Here is a 17,626-nt window from a genome sequence, read left to right on the forward strand (position 1 = left end):
AGCATGTGGGATAAGGAGGTGCAGCTTCATGTTTTGTTGTTGCAAGTACTGGAAACAGTTTCAAGAAACTGCAGTGAGGATGTGATGAACAACAAAAAGATTGAACGAAAAGTATCTGTGCAGTTTTCTAATTGCAGATGTAAGGGTTTTGCTAATCTGTCTGCACAGATTACTAGATTGGACGGCTGGAATGGAACAGTTGTCTATATTCATTTCCTCTTTGATGTTATCTGCAAAATGGGAGATACAGCTAACTTTTCTTGTTGTTAATAATATTTGTGTTATTTCTCTGGCAATGTTCCATATTAGTTGTTAATGTTCCAATTTAGCTATTTTTAAAATAGTTTTTCTTATGTTGGAAATGATGGAAACATGATGCTTTTGAATATTCAAACAGTGGTATTTTCCTTCTATTTATAACGTTTCTTTGGTCATTGGATCCTTGTTCTGAATATATTTATTTATTTTTGAGATGTTTGTAAAGAACACCTCCAGAGATTGTTAACATTTGTCAGCTCTTGGAATGACAGCTCCAGTCACTACAGAAGACAAGTAATTTTCCTCTTGAAGAAAAGGGATGCTAATCTCCACCTACAGTAACATGTTTTGAGAAACATAATGCACTAAGAAAATGTACCAATTACTTGGCTGAAAATTGCTTCCCTTCTGCAAAATAGACAATCATAACATTTTTGGACTTTTTTTTACTAGTTTCATAACATAACTCCCTCTTCTACAAAGTTGGAAACGTGAAGTTTTAGAGCAGACTAGTGTTCTAACAGGTATGGGAGCAGCATTGTACTGTGGCGTGGCATTTCAGATTCTGAATCATGTCCAGGCTCTGTAGCTGGAAAACAAATAGGATTTGATTTATTAGGAAAATTAAGTACATATATGCTCCCATGTGTTTTACTTACACAGCCAAAGGGTGATTCTTACACTGTTGTCCAGGATGGGAAGTTATTTTTTAGGTGTGGTTTCTTAACTGGCTTTCAGAAACACATTACTGATTCTCACCTGCAAATAATGTGGAGGCTGTAGGTGGAAATCATATGTATGTGCATGAATGAGTGTATGTCTCCATATAATTATTGGCATATACTAAGCCAAAAGACAGGAAAATGGCAATTATCTTAATAAAGTTGCTTAATTGCATATCATGAAAATTTTAATTTACTGCAACCTATTGAAACTATCACTGACCTAATAAAGATTATACCCTTTTACTTCTATTGTTTTCTGTTTAAATTAGCAGGAGTATATTAAAGCAAACTGCTTAATTGTTGAGAAATTAGATTATTTGGGATGTAGAAGGAAAACAAAAAGATGGTAATATAAAAATTGACTCTATTTAATAAGCAGTTAGACAAAACTGTATTTTTTTAAGATGTTTTGTGCCACAGGCTTATGACATTAGCAAGTGAGTCATATCAAGTCACTTTATTGAAAAGACTTCTAATATTTCAGCTGGAAGCCATTTGCAGTTATGTCTTCTGAAAATACAGAACTCTGCTGCTTTCATTCCCAGTCTTGTGGGACTCCAGTGGGGCAGAAAGGTATGCAGTAAGTGGCCTTTAAGGACACGGAGGAATAAAGGAGAGAAAAGGCTTAATTACAGCTCATTCTGAAGGTACACTCTTAAACTAGGACAGTGGATTTCTGAAATGTAAACAGGATACTGTGGCTGTGTCCGGCCCCTTTCCTACTCAGTGCTCCATCCCATCCCACCACTGTGCTTTCCTGGTGCTCAGACCCACCTGTGAAAAATGTCCCTCCTGTGCCCTGCTGCCATCACTTGTCTCTCCATCCCCGTGTGAGACCTTGCTCTGTTAGCAGCACAGGTGTGAGCTGCTGCTGCCCTCTGTGAGGGAGTTGGCAGAAGGAATTGCACAGGTGGGAGTTGATCAGAAAAGTTTGGGATGAAGTTCAAGTCTTGTGCGGAGTTGCCAAAACAACAGGTTTCTGGTTCAGAGGCAACTAGGAAAAAAGTCATGCTAGCATAAAGGCTGGAACATCTGTTCAATGGCTTAGAAAAAGTGTAATGTTCGACTTCACTAATGGCACTAAAACTTGCTACCACTAATGTGAATGATAAAGAGTGACTCACTTCAATGTCTGATGAGTTTTAAGAGGGATGATTCGAGCTGGAGCTCTGCAACTACTGCACTTGAAGTCATGGCACTTTGCTGGAGAATTCCAGCAGGACAAAACCTATTTTGAGGTGTGTTGTTATGCATGGTTTTGGCATCTGACTAATCCAGTTCTATTTTTTGTTACTGGCCCTGGTTATTGCCTGTATTGGTATTGTGTACTAGTGCTTAACTCCATCATGAGTACTAAAATGTCTCAAATGTTAAAGTTTTATTTACATCCTCTTGTACTTGGCTTGTACATGGTGAAATACACAGCCTAAGTAAAGACTTTGTGTAAGGAGGATTGTTGTATTAAATGTAAGCATGGAAATCCAATTAACTTCTCAACAATTTGAATTTTTTTTCCCAAAAACACTCTGTTTTTTTGGTTTGATTTTTTTTTCCCCGCTCTGAGCGATTTTCATCATCCCTCTCTTACTTTTAAGCTAGTTGTATCTTTGGAAAAGTAATAAAAGCTTATTTCCTTTGTAACTTGGTTTGTATACTCATGGCTGTCACATTAATCTGGTGTAAGTATTAGATTTTAATAAAAGGCTCTACATAGTAAGAAGAAAGAGCCTTGCTGATATTATAGTGTATTTCGTATAATTTAATTTTTTGTTTCTAATATTTATGCTTTTGGTATATTGTGAGTGATATTGGACTTTGCCAAACATCTTTTATAAAAAAACAACAAACAAAACCCCAAATACAGGAGTTACATAGAAGCAATACTAAGACAGTGACAAAAGAGAATCTCTGAAAGGGTAGAAATCTGCGAAGTGCTTCTCTTTTGCCTGGCTTTGAGATTCAGGGAATGGAAGTGAACATTAACAGTGAACTAATGTTTTTTTTTATTAGCAATTGCATTTTGCATTAACAGTTTCAATTAAGTTTTGTGTATTTGGTGGAGTTAACATAACACAGCATTTGAGAATGGATTGTGGGGGTGTGGGTGTTAGAATCCCCTTGGAAGATTTCTATGGGGCATGTTTGTATAATTAATTACTACAGGTGGGCTAGAGGCAATCCAATGGCTTTCCACATCTTGATAAACAAATTAATCAGTTCAGGTTGCTTCCCACCTTTGGGGCTAAGTTTTGGCTGGTCTCATGATTGAGACGACAGCTACATATTATTGGGTGAGGCAATAATGGAAAAGAATATGGCAAAAGAAAAGGATAGTGCTACTTCAAACAAACAAGAAATTCCCATATCCTGTGCTCTTGCAGGCAAGAAAAATTTGCCCATTAGTAATTCCTAACAGTTATTGCCATTGCCTTATTTGTTATCCATCATATAATTTCTCATGGCTTTTTTCTAAATTACAGTATTCTAGTTTTAATGAGAAAAAGGGGGAACCCTTCCTCCCTTCCCAAAGAAGCAGTATTTTTATATGTAAACTTGATTTAATGTGTATTATTGGGGAAGGGGAAAAACAAGAAGAAATTTGGTTGTCTGTAAAATTTCCTGTGCCCACCAGTTCACAAATCTAAACCCTGCCATTACTGAATGTTCAAATTTAATATGGCTCCTGAAGATCCTAGTTTTAACACTGCTGATTATACTTGCCACCCCAAATTCCACTGAAGCCAATTTTTTTCAGTACAGCACCTCTGGAAATTGAGATAAAGGTGTTAGGTAAACTTAGGCCATGTGCAGAGTAACAGGCTTGTGATACCCTCAGGCTGGATACTGTGATTAGTGCAGATGCTTTTTTCCTACTCACCAGGCTGGACCTTGATCTTGTACAGGCTTACAAAAAAATGAGCTTGGGCACGCACCACAGGTACCCAACAGCCTACAGGAGAGAACAATGGCATTTGCTATGAATTCCCAATGATTCAGTTTATTATTAAGAAAATTAGGTGTGGATTTCTGTGTGTACACATCCATATGTGTACTCTGTCTAGGGTTTATGGATGCTTGTAAAGAGTATATGTGCTTTTTCTGTTAAAAAAAGGTTTTGGAGATACCTCTCGCTGTTTACAGGCTCTTGTCACTCTCTTTATAGACATTGGTTTCTGACCTTGGGAAATTTGCTGTAATTATTTAGTAAGTGTAGTGTGTGAAGTAATGTAGAGAAAAAAAGCCCACAAAGTCATAATTAACTACAGCTTCAATAAGTTCTACATGTTTCTAAAAGTCTAATAGCAGAGATAAAGTCTGCGGCTGTGTTGCTTTTTTATTCCTCTCTCTTTTTCTTTTTCTTTTTTTTTTTTTTTTTATTTTAAACAGAATTAAGGTTATTTGAGCAGCATTTCTTGGGATATGGCTTCTTGGAAGTGTCAAGGTTTAAAAAAAAAAACCCCAAACAACAAAACAACAAGCTCTAATTTTATTTCCTTTTATCTTTTTCGACAACAAGAATTGAAGACTAATTGTTTAGTTTTTCTAACATACTTTCATAAGAATTTAAATCCAAATACAATTGAATATATTCTTGAGAGAGATTTACTTTTGAATTATGTTTTCAGTTTTGGAGGTCTCAGTACTCTCTGCAAAGTGACTACTGCTGATCCATTCCAATTTCAATGAAAAATATTTCTAGTTGCTTACATCTGAGAGTGCACACCACATGTAGTTTTTTGCCTGGGAGCCTGAAAAGTGGAATTCTTGTATGTGAGGGAGGAAGGACAGGGTAGAAGTGTCACATATAGTTTGTGTCTCTCCTTTCTTGGAGATGAAAAACTGCTTCAGTTTCATCACAGGCAGATCCAGTTTGGGTCAGGAGACACTACTGTTGTTGCAGCCAAGATTTACATTTGCATTTTTCACCTGGTATTTTGGTTTCTGGTGTTCTTATTGTTAAAATTTAGTTTGGTAGGTAAGGCAGAATGATGCTGGTTAGGATGCTTTGAGTTAGTGGTTGTTGGGATGGGAATGTGGCTTTTATCTCTTCTGGGAACTTGATATGACGGTCAGTGTAGTGTTGTAAAAAAATGGCATAATGACGCTGAAATATGTATCTTTGGGAACATTAGGACATATCTCATGATTTCTGGGCTAATGTGGGAGAGAAGAGAAAAAAGCAGCAGTCTGCTGCCCATCTTAAATTTCTAAGTGCCATACAAGATATGCAAGAAATAAAGAGGAAGAACTGTCAAAGTTACCCGCTATAAAAAATCTGGTAAAGTGATACAGGGGCTTGAATATTTATGTTGCCTTATTAACAGGAGTGACATTAGTCTGTCAAGGTTGTACATGCTCTGAGGTCCAGACTGCCACTTAATTTGAGCGTGGATATGTGTGGATAATCATTATAGGTGGAAAAGGGAATTAACGGTGATCTTCTCACGTAGCTAGCACGATTACTGTCAATGAGTAGGTGTAGAAAGAGGAAGAAAGAGATTACTGTTTTATTGCCTGATCCTGATGAATGTTATCCCATTTAGAGAAATGGGTAAAATATTCCTGTTGAAGAAAACATTGACAGAGTTTTCAGTGAAGATGGTGAATTTTCAGAAAGATGGAAAAAGTAAGAGAATGGAAGAGGAAGATCAGGGAGTTGCAGACAATTTACCTAACTGAAGTTAAAGTAAAGTGCTGGAGCTTACAATCTTTGACAAAATTAAATAAATCCAACCCATACAAGGCATCTTGACTGAGGGCAACTCTTTTAAAACCAATCTAATTTAATTTTATAAAAGTGGCAGGCCTTTTAGAGTCAGAGAGACTATAGATGAGATGCAACTTGCCTTTAATACCTGGACATTTCCTTTTGCATGCTGCAATTTTAAGCAAAAAAAAAAAAAAAAAAAAAAAAGGCATGAGAGATGAAACAGCTGCAAACTGAATCAACTAGTAGTTAGGAATCTGTGAAGCATCTGCTGTTGAATAGGGGGCTGAATGTGTGTCTGGAGGGTTTAGTTTGAGACTGCTCAGCATACTTCTTTACTTGGCAGGTGGCCATGAGGAGGAAACAGCAAGAAGTTTGGAGGATAGGAATAGGATGAACCTGCTGGAGCAATAGTCTACAAAAAGTTGGGAGAAATTTAGTAAGGACTTTTGCAGTGTGCTACCCTTTGGAACAATTAGCTGCACAATCACAAGGTGAAGGAACCCTTGCTTAGAAAATACTGAAGAATAGCTTATGGTAACTGTATTGGATACAGTCACCCTAAATGTGAACCCACACTGTTCTGCTGTTTAAAAATAATCTATAAATAGCATTACAATATGTTATGTATAATAGGATCTTGGCAGAACTTCTATGCCATGTTTGGGGCACTGAATTTAAAAAAAAGTGGGATAAACAATGGAATCAAGAAAGTAAGAAAAATAGAGGGAAGAAAGAACAGTTACAAGGCCTACAGAGAGCAGGAGAAGAGAAAAGTTAATTCGGATTGAGAGAGATTCAGGTTAGATGTTAGGAAATTACTTTTTTGAAAGTGACTGAGGTAGGTGACCTCATCTAATGGGGAATGTTGTGGAGATCTCTGCTGCTGGAAGCCTCAGTTAGAGAAGCTGTGTGGGTCTGTAGCAGAAGTGATTGGTTTTACCAGGGATTACATGACCTCTTCAGACCTTTTTAATATGTTGTCTTGCTTTCTGGAAAGTTTTATTTGAAGGAAGAAAAAACCAACCCAAACAACCCAGAGCAAAAAAATCCATCTATGAGTCAACCAAAAATATTGTAGAGCAGTACACCTCAGTAAGTGGTGTGGCCTTTTAATATGAGATTGCTTCTGGGATTTCTCACTCATCTGTTTACCAATTACCATCATTATTCTGATCATTTTTTCCTAGTGGAAAGCAGAACAGAAAGTACCGTACATCATGAACTTTCTTAAGGGAAATGTCAGAAGTGTCGTTCATTTGGGAAATTTAAATGCCGAGTTCTTTCCCTGGACTTCTCTGCAGTGTGTCATACAGGGCTTTAGTCTTTCAGAAAACAATGCAACATAAAAAAAGTGCTTGAGGTGTCAGCTTTTCCATTATCTCTATTGTTAACTGCATATTTTGTTTATAGGGACCTGTTGTAACACAGCACAGTCCTAATATTTATTATTCAGGAAGCAGCATTTTAGCTCATTTACATGACAGGAAACATTTTAAAAAATCTTTTATGTTGATTTACTGTCAAGGCAGCAAAGCATATCACTAGTAATTTTATTGCTGTTATCTAGCTAAATATTACAGATTTTATTTATTTATTTAAATTACCTGCATAATATTTGAATGTGTATCACTATGCCTCAAAAATCTTTTTGAGTAATTTTTATATTAGCATTCTTCCTTGGTTTGCCATTTTCAAATGACTGTGCATTAGGTGATAAGTTACAGATTCAAAAATTTTAGATGGCACACAGAGTGGCATAAACATTTTCTGAAAAATGCATCCTTTTTACTAATCTGTTGCCTGCCTACCTAAGGAAATGAGGCATATGCCACTACTTCATCTCTATCTGTGCTCTAATAGCTAATGCATATTTTTGCCCATTTAAAGCAAAATCTTAAAAATGTTGAGGTTTTAGAGATTGCATGAAAATTGGTGTTGACATGGAGAGGAAACCCATGTTTATGCCCTCATTGTGACAAAGAAGGGAGACTTCTGCTCTTATGACCTTTGTTTTCAGTATGTGCTGTTAGAAGCGGCCCAATGCATTTCTGGGGGAAAAGGGAACAAGAGTCCTGTGCTCCTCTGAGGAGCCCAGGATTAAACTTGAGTATGTGGTGCTGCGTGTATTTTGGGCAAGAATTGAGCAGATGAAGATCAACTGGCTTAGTCTGAAACAAGAAATCTATAGGGACTGGGTGTGGCTCTGGGCATGTTGGGTGGATATGGGCTGTTACAATGACAGATGTCAGGAATATGAAGGAAAACTGAGGTTTGAGGGACATTGGAGACACCAGGCTAATTAGTTTAGCTGCTCAAAGGACAGTTAATTAAGGTCCTTTACTTGTTCTTCTGTTCCAGAAACTGTTCCTCCTATTGACTGAAATACAGTCACAGATGACAAGATGTGGACTGCAAATTAATCCAAAAATACTTTATAATATTCTGATTATTCTTTGGTTGAACTGAAGAAACTTCTATAATACAGTACAGAAAATTTTGTGCCCTGCATTCCATTTCCCTTCTGAAATTGTTCCAGGCCACTATAGCACTTGTGTGGTTGCATTTACCATTTTTTTACCCTTTCCTTTAAAAAATGTTAGTCATCAGTCGCTCTTCCATAGCAAGCATTAGAGAACACCTGAGGGGCAGTAGGGCAGGGGAAAGGTTAAGGCAAATGTTTGCAATCACTTCACTGATAGAAAAGTTCAGCCTTACAAATCCACAGACAAAATTAAAAACAAGAAATGAGGCATAACACATTACTATCTGTATCTGACATATGGTATTAGGCAGATTGCTTATCTGATCTCATTGGCCAGCTGTCATGGGATGAGTGGAGGCCCTGCTTTAGCCTCAGAACTTGATCACACTTGAAAATGAAGGAATCACTCTGCAAGTTCTAATGATGGCAAACCAGATCTATTTATAAAAGTGAATATTAAACAGACAAGAGATAACAGATGAAAGATCTTAATTAGAATTACTTACTACACAGCATAGAACTAAAGAACTACAAGTAAATTACAATATGACATAAAACAGTACTCTATATCAAGGTTCCTACATTAAAACTAGCAAAACAAGTAGTATTGATTAGGAGTTGAATGTAGCTTACCACCAGAGTGATGATAATGTACACAGAGTTCTTCATTTAACCTCTTGGGTGTAACAGACAAGCAGGCATCCCTATTCAAGGGAGAAACTGCACAAGTTTCCAATAAAATGTTTGGAAGATTGCTGCTTTGTGAAAGTTTGGTGCAGTTTATAGTTTGTCAATTCTGATGTGACCCCATTCACTATAACTGTGCCCAGCATGTGAGCCAGTTGCTCACCCACGGCATCATGTGGTTATCCAGCTGTGAGCTGGGCATCTTGTCCAGAAGGATACTGTGAGAGACAGTATCAAAGCTTTGCTGAAATCCAAAGAAATTACATTTGCTGGCCTTTCCCAGATCATCTAGGTGGGTTACCTTGTCATCGAAATCAGGTTCAATAGGCAAGACTTTCCCTTCATGAAGCCATTCTGGCTGTGACCAGTGTCTGGAGATGTTAATTGCCATAGCCAGGATTATGGATTCTTACATGGTCTGCAACCCAGCTGAATCTTAAGTGTGTGTAATAGCTGGGTGCAGAAGTGTTTTGGGCCAGGACTAAGCAAAAACATATCAACTGGTTTAACTGAAAAAATCTAATAGTGTCAAAGCTTATATTCCTGTTTGTTCTAGTTAAAAGAGTTGACTTTTTTTCCCTTTAAGAATAAAAGGCAAGGAGTAAGACACAATGTTGTTGTTAAAAATTCCTGAATCATGTAACTCATCTAGAAGGTGTTATACCATTTAAATAATACCAGAAAATAATAGTCTTTTGTTTGAGAAAGGTCTGACATTCTAGAGGGCTGGAGATGTGATCTTCATTCTGCAGGAATATCTCCATTCTATCTCCAATTTATAGTAAATTACTTGCCATATGCTCTGACTCACTTTCAGGTGTTCTCAAGGTGAATTGTGTTACACTTGCTCTTCATAGTGCAAACTGTAATAAAAGCATGTCTCCTGAAAAATGCATAATTCATACTTATGATCTAATGATTTACATAAAATGAAGTCAAGGACCTAAGTCGTTTATCTTGAAGATATCTGCTCTCTAAACAAATACAGGACCGTGAATAAGATGATTAGCTACCCAGGTGATGGGCATCCATGAATGCTTGAGTCCTTGACACCCTTGACTCTTGGATGACATAAACCTACATTGTTTCCTTTTCACAATGCTGATCTATATGTTGGTAACATTAAAAGATATCACTCGCACTGGCATAATCACTAATAATGTAGTTGAACATTGAAGGTAATTCACAGTATGACTTTGGATTGTTCAGAAATCTCATAGAATATGATAGCACTCTTGCTGTTCAACTTTGCATATCACTGCTTTGAAACTTCACAACAAAACTGAAATCAGTGAGACATCTTATATTCTGCCACAGGTCATGACGGTGTTGCCATGAGGTTAATTAAATTGTATAACTGCAGAAGCCGAACACTAGATAAACATTATTGTTTCTACGCTGGGATGATACGACCTCTGTTACTCTTCTCATCAAAATATCCATGAAATCTATTTCCTGTGACCATCGTTCAGAATTGCTGGGACCAGGACTCCTCAAAGAATACGAGAAGGCAGTAATCCAGTCATATTAGAATTCTGATTCATTGAACTCTGCCAGCCTGAAGAGACAGTGTGATATAATGAGGATTTTTATTATTTCTCCATGTTTCAGTGTGAACCACTAAGCCTCAGTCAGATTCTCTTGTGCTTCTTCTATGTTTTCTTCACTTCTAGGAGAAATTGTTTCTACAAAGTGCTTATACTGGGTCTCTGCTCTGAATTTCCTCCTGGAGAAGCCTTTCTTTCTCTGTTGAGTATTGAGGAGCCACAGGATACCAGCTGCCTCTGTAAGAACCTTAGCTTCAGTGGTGTGAATACCACCCCCTTTGGAAACTTGAAAAAGCTGTTTCTCAAGATGGGATTGTCACAAAAATCTTTTTTTTTTTTTTTTTTTTGCATTTTAAAGTGTGTGTGTGTATATCCTGGGCTATTTTTGTTAATATGCTTATATTTTGAAGTAGTATTTGTGCAGTATCAGTCCAATCCTACTATAGTGTCAAAGGGATATTAGGAGTAGAAGTACTGTTAATTATTTGCGGTTTACTGTTAAATATTGTACTGAGGAATATTGGTTAATACATGTAGCTGAATGAGGTTTGTTGCAGATAGGTTAGTGCAGGCAGGAATTAACACAAAAAGCATTCGTAAGAGAGGTTCTGGGCATGGTGGCCAAGTTACTGCTTATATTTAGTTGCTCCAACATACCTGTAATAAAGGCTGTGGTGTTTTGAGATCTCATTCAAAACCTGTTGAGTAAGACCATGAATGATCCTTAATGGACTATTTTTAGTGCTTTAACTATCTGATAACCAAAAGGCTGGAAGAATCTTTCAGAAACTTATCTCCAATTAAACAACAGAAAAGCTGTTGCCTATAAGGGAAACTTGAAGTCAGCAGCTAAATAAATCATTGGAAAGAGCATTTGTGGCTTTATTGATATCCTGTACTCAGGGAATTTATTATGTGAGCAGAAACAATTTCCTATATGGACCCTGACGAGCCACGATTGTTGAGAAAGCCTCAGGTTTGTTTTCAGCTGTATAAAAAATCAGCAGGTGAAAGTATTTTGGACAGACAACAAGTCCAAAATAGAATGATATAGATCCCATAGGGAATTAGTCCCATGATAGTCATGTAAAGCTGCAGAATAAACGTGCTCTGTCAGTAGTGAGATACAACTGAATCCAAAAGAATAGATCATGCAGCAAACTGATACCATAATCATGAGCACAACCCTGTCTTACAGCATCCAGCTTGGAGCACAACTTGAATAGATCATGCTGTCTTGCTTTGAGTAAACTCATAGCAAGCCTGAAGGCTATTTGCTTGAAGATCTAAGTGTACTTCAGCATTGTCTGGTTTTACTACATTTCAAGCTATTGGCCTGACCTTTAATCCTCAGTTGGTCTGTCATTCAGCATTTGAAATATCTGGATACTTGGTTCAGATTCATCTGGGGTAACTTTGATCCTAGATCAAAGATACAAGCACAAAACGGTTTTCATCAAAATGTTGTGGTGTATTTCAGAGATGTGTAGGTAGATCAGGTATTCCAGCTTGCCTGATTTTGTCAGATTGTAGAAGAAAAGTATTGGAAGTTAATGCTCCTTTTCCAAAATGCTGTTTACCAGTTCAAATACAACTTTCGGTGAACATATCCTATCAGGTGAAGCTGGGAAAAGGCTCTTAATGTCTAATTAAAGTCTTGTAGTTTTTTAAAGCTCTGCCTTTTGTTGCAGTGGGAAACTCCCAAAACTTCTAAATGTTGAAATTTGCAAGCAAAAGTTGGACAAGCTTCTGGGACCCTGACTTGAGGGAACAAGTTCCCATAAAGTTTGGTCCTTTTCAAATTTTTTTTGTCTCTTCTTCCCAAATTAATTAAACAGTACAAAATTTTAGTTGGCTGTATGTAGGGTGGGATGTTTTTGTTGTGTTCGTTTTGTGTGCTGTAAATTGGGTTTTGGCCTAGTTTTTTTTTTTTTTTTTTTTTTTTTTTTTTTTTTTTTTTTTTCCCCCCATGCTCTTTTTTTTTTTAAAAATTTTTTTTTTTTTTTTTTTTTCCCACAGGATCCTGCTTCTTCTGAAAATGAATAGTATTTTCCTTGGCATACAATACTTGGGTTTATGAGAGACACTTTAATGCCAATATTCTTCATTAGAAAAAAGGCTCATGAACTCTCAAAAATAAGGTGTCCTATCTGGAATGCTATGTATCACAGGTTAATGTCCGCCTCTGCTGAATATGTGAAAGTTAAAAAGTTGTCAAATCAATGGCTCATGGCAGTGTGGTACTGAATTGGTGTTGCCAGCACAAATGAGAGTCAGTATTGTACCTTAGGAGCTAGAAGGCTGTTAATCCTGTCAAATGAACTGGTTTCAGCCATGGAAATGGTAGAAGGTGACTGTGGCTTTGCTTTGGTATTTATAGGTTCCAGTGCACTCTGTTGGGGTAGAACTTAATGGAAAGACTGCCTACAGTGAAAGGAAAGTAATGGTCTTCACTGGAAGCCAGAAAGTAAGACTTGGGAATGACCATTCTATACTTGCCTTATTTCATATGTTCCCTCTCCAAGTATGATCTCTTTTCTGCTGGTTTAGATGTCCTCTTGATCTGAGAAAAGAAAAAAGTTAATTGGATGATTTTTGAGAGGTTCATCATTTATACTGGGCCTGCCGTCTTGACAGAGCCTGATCTGGAATGCTGGATCTCAAAGGTGTAGGACCCTGATAAATTACAGGGACATCACTGCTACTTTTCCTGGCCAGGCTCTAACCTGCCTTGAGACTGGCCTTCCAGCCCTTTTCATCTTGGGCCCTTGGAGTATGGCCTCTGAGCTGGGTACTGATCTCCTTAATACTCAGTTCTGTACTACCACTGGGACCTTGTTGGTCTGACTTTAGGATATCACCCTTCTCAAGCTACAGTGTGATTGCAGTCCAGGAGCTTGTTGCTAGCACTGAAGTCACTTTGCATGCATTGGGTGGATAAATTGATGCAGTGCTTTTGACTGGGCAGTGTGTGCTTCCAGAGAGAGGCTGGGTGAGTCCATTATCTGTATGTTATCTAGTTCAGAAGCAGTCATTAGACATGGGGCTGGTCATATCACCCTGTCTTTCTTTCGTATTTGTGTCATAGTAGCAATTTGCTCAGATGAAATTAGTTTTATTGTTCTGCTTGCTAAGGATGAAGCTCTGAGTCAGGGAGAAATTTTCTCTCAGCCTCAATTAGGGTCACCTTTAGTGCTGTCCAGTGTCTGTGCTCAGGTTGCAGGACTGTGCATCCAGAAGCTGTCTTGGAGTATACTTGGTAGCTGAGCCTCTTGGAATTCACAATTGCTCCACCTTAGGTGTGCAGGGATGACCACAGGGTCTCCTCAACATTTTCTCCCACTGGAGGTTGGACAACACAGAAATTATGTGAAGAAATTGAATTCAAAAGAGGAACAAGACAGATGTCTCCTCTTTGATACTGTTTCATCAAAGAAGCAGTACAAGTGGACTTTACCTCCAAAAATTGGTTAAAAATGCTCATCTTGAAGTGTAATATGTAATACTCAGGCTGTAGTATAGACCCACCCTCTGCATGGGCTTCCTCATATGGGTTTTCCTCTGAAGTAGAGGGTCCCTTATGGCACTGGGTTCAGTTTGGCTGCTTTTTAAACTGACTTTCAGCTTGTGCTTTTTTTTTGTTTTTCTTGAAGGGCTAGCGCATCTGTAATTCAGTGGATATTTATTTGAATCTCATTGTGTTTGTCAGTTATTATGAAAAACGGAAATGTACAACAGTGAGCATGAGGGCAGAATATTTTATTACCAGTTCAAGTCCTGTGCACCTCTCTCAATAATCCCTCTCCTGACATACTTTGTGGGGAAGAAGAATAAGATAAATGTGCTTTTAGCGGTATTTAGTGGTATTGGTAGAAATATTTTGGAATTTTGATGAAGAACAGTTGAAACTTACTCTGGTTTAGGCCTATATTTATTCTGCTTTGTCTTCTGTAACTAAAGGACTCTGTAAGGTTTCCCTCTGCTCTTCTTTCTCCCCAACACTTTTCTCTTTTCCTATGGGTATTTTCTGGGTAATTTATGTTTTTGGAAGTTTTACTTTTGAAATGGGATTACAGGTTTGGCAATACCCATTGAACATGTAATGAAAAGAAATCCTACAGTGGCTAGGTTTTGTGTTTCACCTTATGAAAACAGTCTAAAAAGATCACCAGTTATTGAAACCAACTGTGAAGCAGTCCTCTGAAATTGAGAGGTTACTTAAAAATGTATTTGTATGATTAAGACTTTCAAATTGGTACATCCTACTAGTCACATAGTGTTAAAAGGAGTTGGGATTCAAGAGTTTGGGTTGCAACCCAAACCATTCTAAAATTTGTCCGTGGATTTTCATGTGCCTCTGCATCTCAACTGTTTTTGTTTACAGCATGACACATTTCAGTATCACTTTGAAGTTGTGGTAGCAGATGCATCCTTTTCCACTGGGTGACTTTGGGAGTAGACCATGGCATGCAAAGATCAGGTATAACCAGGAGCTGACACATTTTAATAGTTGGTACCTTTTCCCTGCTATTTGAATATCACTCCCTCAAAATATTGGCTGATTATTCTTTCCTGTAAACAAGGGCATAGATAGAACTTTAAAATGCTCTTCCTTTTGTATGTAAAAGCATAAATAAAAATGTGCATTCAGACAAAATGTACTTGAATTTTAATTAAATTCAAAGGTTTCTGTTTTTCCCTAATAGTACTTCTTGTTAATGAGATAGATGAGTCTGCTTGGAGTCACAAATCTGTTTAGGAGCAGTGGGAAGTTTCAGACATAAAAGTAGCTCATTCTCAGTACTCAGCAGGTTACTGTACTTGTTTTTAACAGCAGCTTTTCTAGAAAATTCTTCACAGAGATATGAAGAAGTAGAAAAAGAAGCATTGTTGAAAATTATGGTAAAAGGGTAATATACATCCTTATCTCATTTCATAATCAAATCATCTATATTTGTCTTCCTGTAATTTCAGTAGTTCATCACAAGAGCAGTCATGGATCTTGTACACCTTTGGAGTTCTCTGTTTTTTGCTGATCTGTTCTTCAAAAATATAAACATAAATTAATGCCCTTTTAATGTGAGGGCCATCCTCAGGGAAGAATGCTTCACATATGATCTTAAGTTTGAATATCTGTCTAAAAAGCTGTGATTAAGCTGCGTGAGTTGTTTTTAGAATTGAATTTTAGAATGCGTGAATTTTAGAATTAGCTGTCCTTCCAGGTAATTTCCAGATTCAAGTAGCATTGCACCAGCATAGGTTAGATTCACATTGTCCAAGGTATTCTTTCTAACTGTAGGAGTGAAGGAAAGTGAGCAGCCTGGCTGGAAGGTGGTGGGGTAACTGCTGTCTTATATGTGCATGAGTTTTTGTATACCTATGGAGAAGAGTTTGAGCTTCAGGATATTACCACTTTCAGTGAAACTTCATTTTTGAAAGAGTATTCATTTCAGGAAATGAAGACTGAAATTCAAGTAGAAGTAGAGGAATGAGGGCAGAATTACAAGCAAATGGCAGAATTATAAGCAACCCTTTGATGTTTTCTCTGGTGGCCCACCTACCTGTACAGAAACACAGTGCATAGGAAGCAACAAGGAATACAAAGTCTGGGTAGCACCTGGGTACCTCTTCAGGGGCACAAAAATGTGGTATGGGATGGCTCACACCATGCAGACTCTCTTGGAAGTACCAGCTGCTAAGATGTAAGAAAGGCTTGTGCTCCAATGGTAGCTTGAATTTACAGATCCAGATTTGCTTTGGAAGGAGTAATAAGCTGGTCAAGATCAAAGGAGAGTCCAACATGAATGACTCTCAGTGAACATCTGACTGAGTGGGAGAAGAAAGGAATTATCTGAAACCTTCTTTAGAGAACGGGAGGAAGCTTGATTGAAAACATTGCTTCTTGTGAGCAACTTGGACCTGTCAATATCTGCTGGAGGGCATAATGTGATGTGGTATCACCGAAGGGGTATCGGGGACAGGCAAAGGTGGTGCAGAGGCTTCCATCATCAGAAGGCAGGAAAAGACACTTTATTATCAGAAATCTACAGTTCTTATAGAAACAATGGTGAACCTAAGACTTGACTGGCCTTTAGAAATCTTCTCTCACACTATTGGTGAACTATGAATAGCATACTCTGGAGAACCATATCTATAAACAATGGTTACAGAAAGAGAGATAATAATTGTTTGAATTATTTCCTCTAAGTTTCCCACAGCTTCTAAACTTCTGTGAGAACTATGTCTCTCTCTGTTCAGAGGATATGTAATTACTACAATGGGGCACATGACATCAAGGAGATTTTTGTGATGTGTTGAGGATCTGTTTTAATGCAAGTGCTGCCCCATCAGTCACAGAAGGTGATCTGCTGCTCATGAGTAAAGAGGACCTGGTGAAGTGTGGGAAGGTCAGTGGTAGCTCCAGCTGCACACCTGTGAGGTGGTGGTGAGGAAGGTAAATAGCAACATTAGAACCCTGGAGTTCAGAGTTCAGTAACACCTTGGTGGCTAAACTGATAAGATGCTGATTAGGCAGACTAAAGTAGCTGGAAAGCAAACTTGACTGCTGGACCTAAAGGCTTAGTGTCAGTGTGAAATCCAGCTGATCACCAGTTGCTGGAAGTTCCATAGAGCTCAGCATTGGAAAGGACTGGAGCCAGGATTTCTTACCTCCTTCATAACAACCTGATTATGGTTCTGTTGTATGCAATCTCATCAGTTTGTTCAGTGTTGCTCTTTTGGAGGGAAGTGGTTGAGTTGCTGGAGTGCAAGGCTGCTCTTCAGAGTGCTCTCAACAGGGTGAAGAACCTTGCCTTCAGCAAATGCAAATTTCTGCAGTTAGGATGGAACAACTGCATGCAACACTACAAAGTGAGGGCTGTCTGGCTAGAAAGCAGCTTTGCAGAACACCAAGCTAGAAAGGGAGCAAAAGAGCTGAGGGCTGGACTGATTAAGTATAGAGACTAGAAGACTGAAGGGAAAGTTTGAGATACAACTCTAATTGTTTTCTTCAGTTGTCTAAAAGGAGCTTATAGAGAATTTGCGTTCAAAACTAGATGTTCCAGCACCTTGTCCAGCTGAATCTTAGATGTGACCAATACTGGGGAATCCACACTTCCCTGGGAAGATTATTCCAGTGGCTGCTCGTTCTCATTGTGAAAAACTTTATTCCTGTGTCCAACCGGAATCTCCTCAGGAGTAACTCGTTCCTGTTACT

The sequence above is a fragment of the Onychostruthus taczanowskii genome, unplaced genomic scaffold, assembly GCF_017590055.1.
Source record: "Onychostruthus taczanowskii isolate IOZ18803 unplaced genomic scaffold, ASM1759005v1 scaffold31, whole genome shotgun sequence".
Taxonomy (NCBI): Eukaryota; Metazoa; Chordata; class Aves; order Passeriformes; family Passeridae; genus Onychostruthus; species Onychostruthus taczanowskii.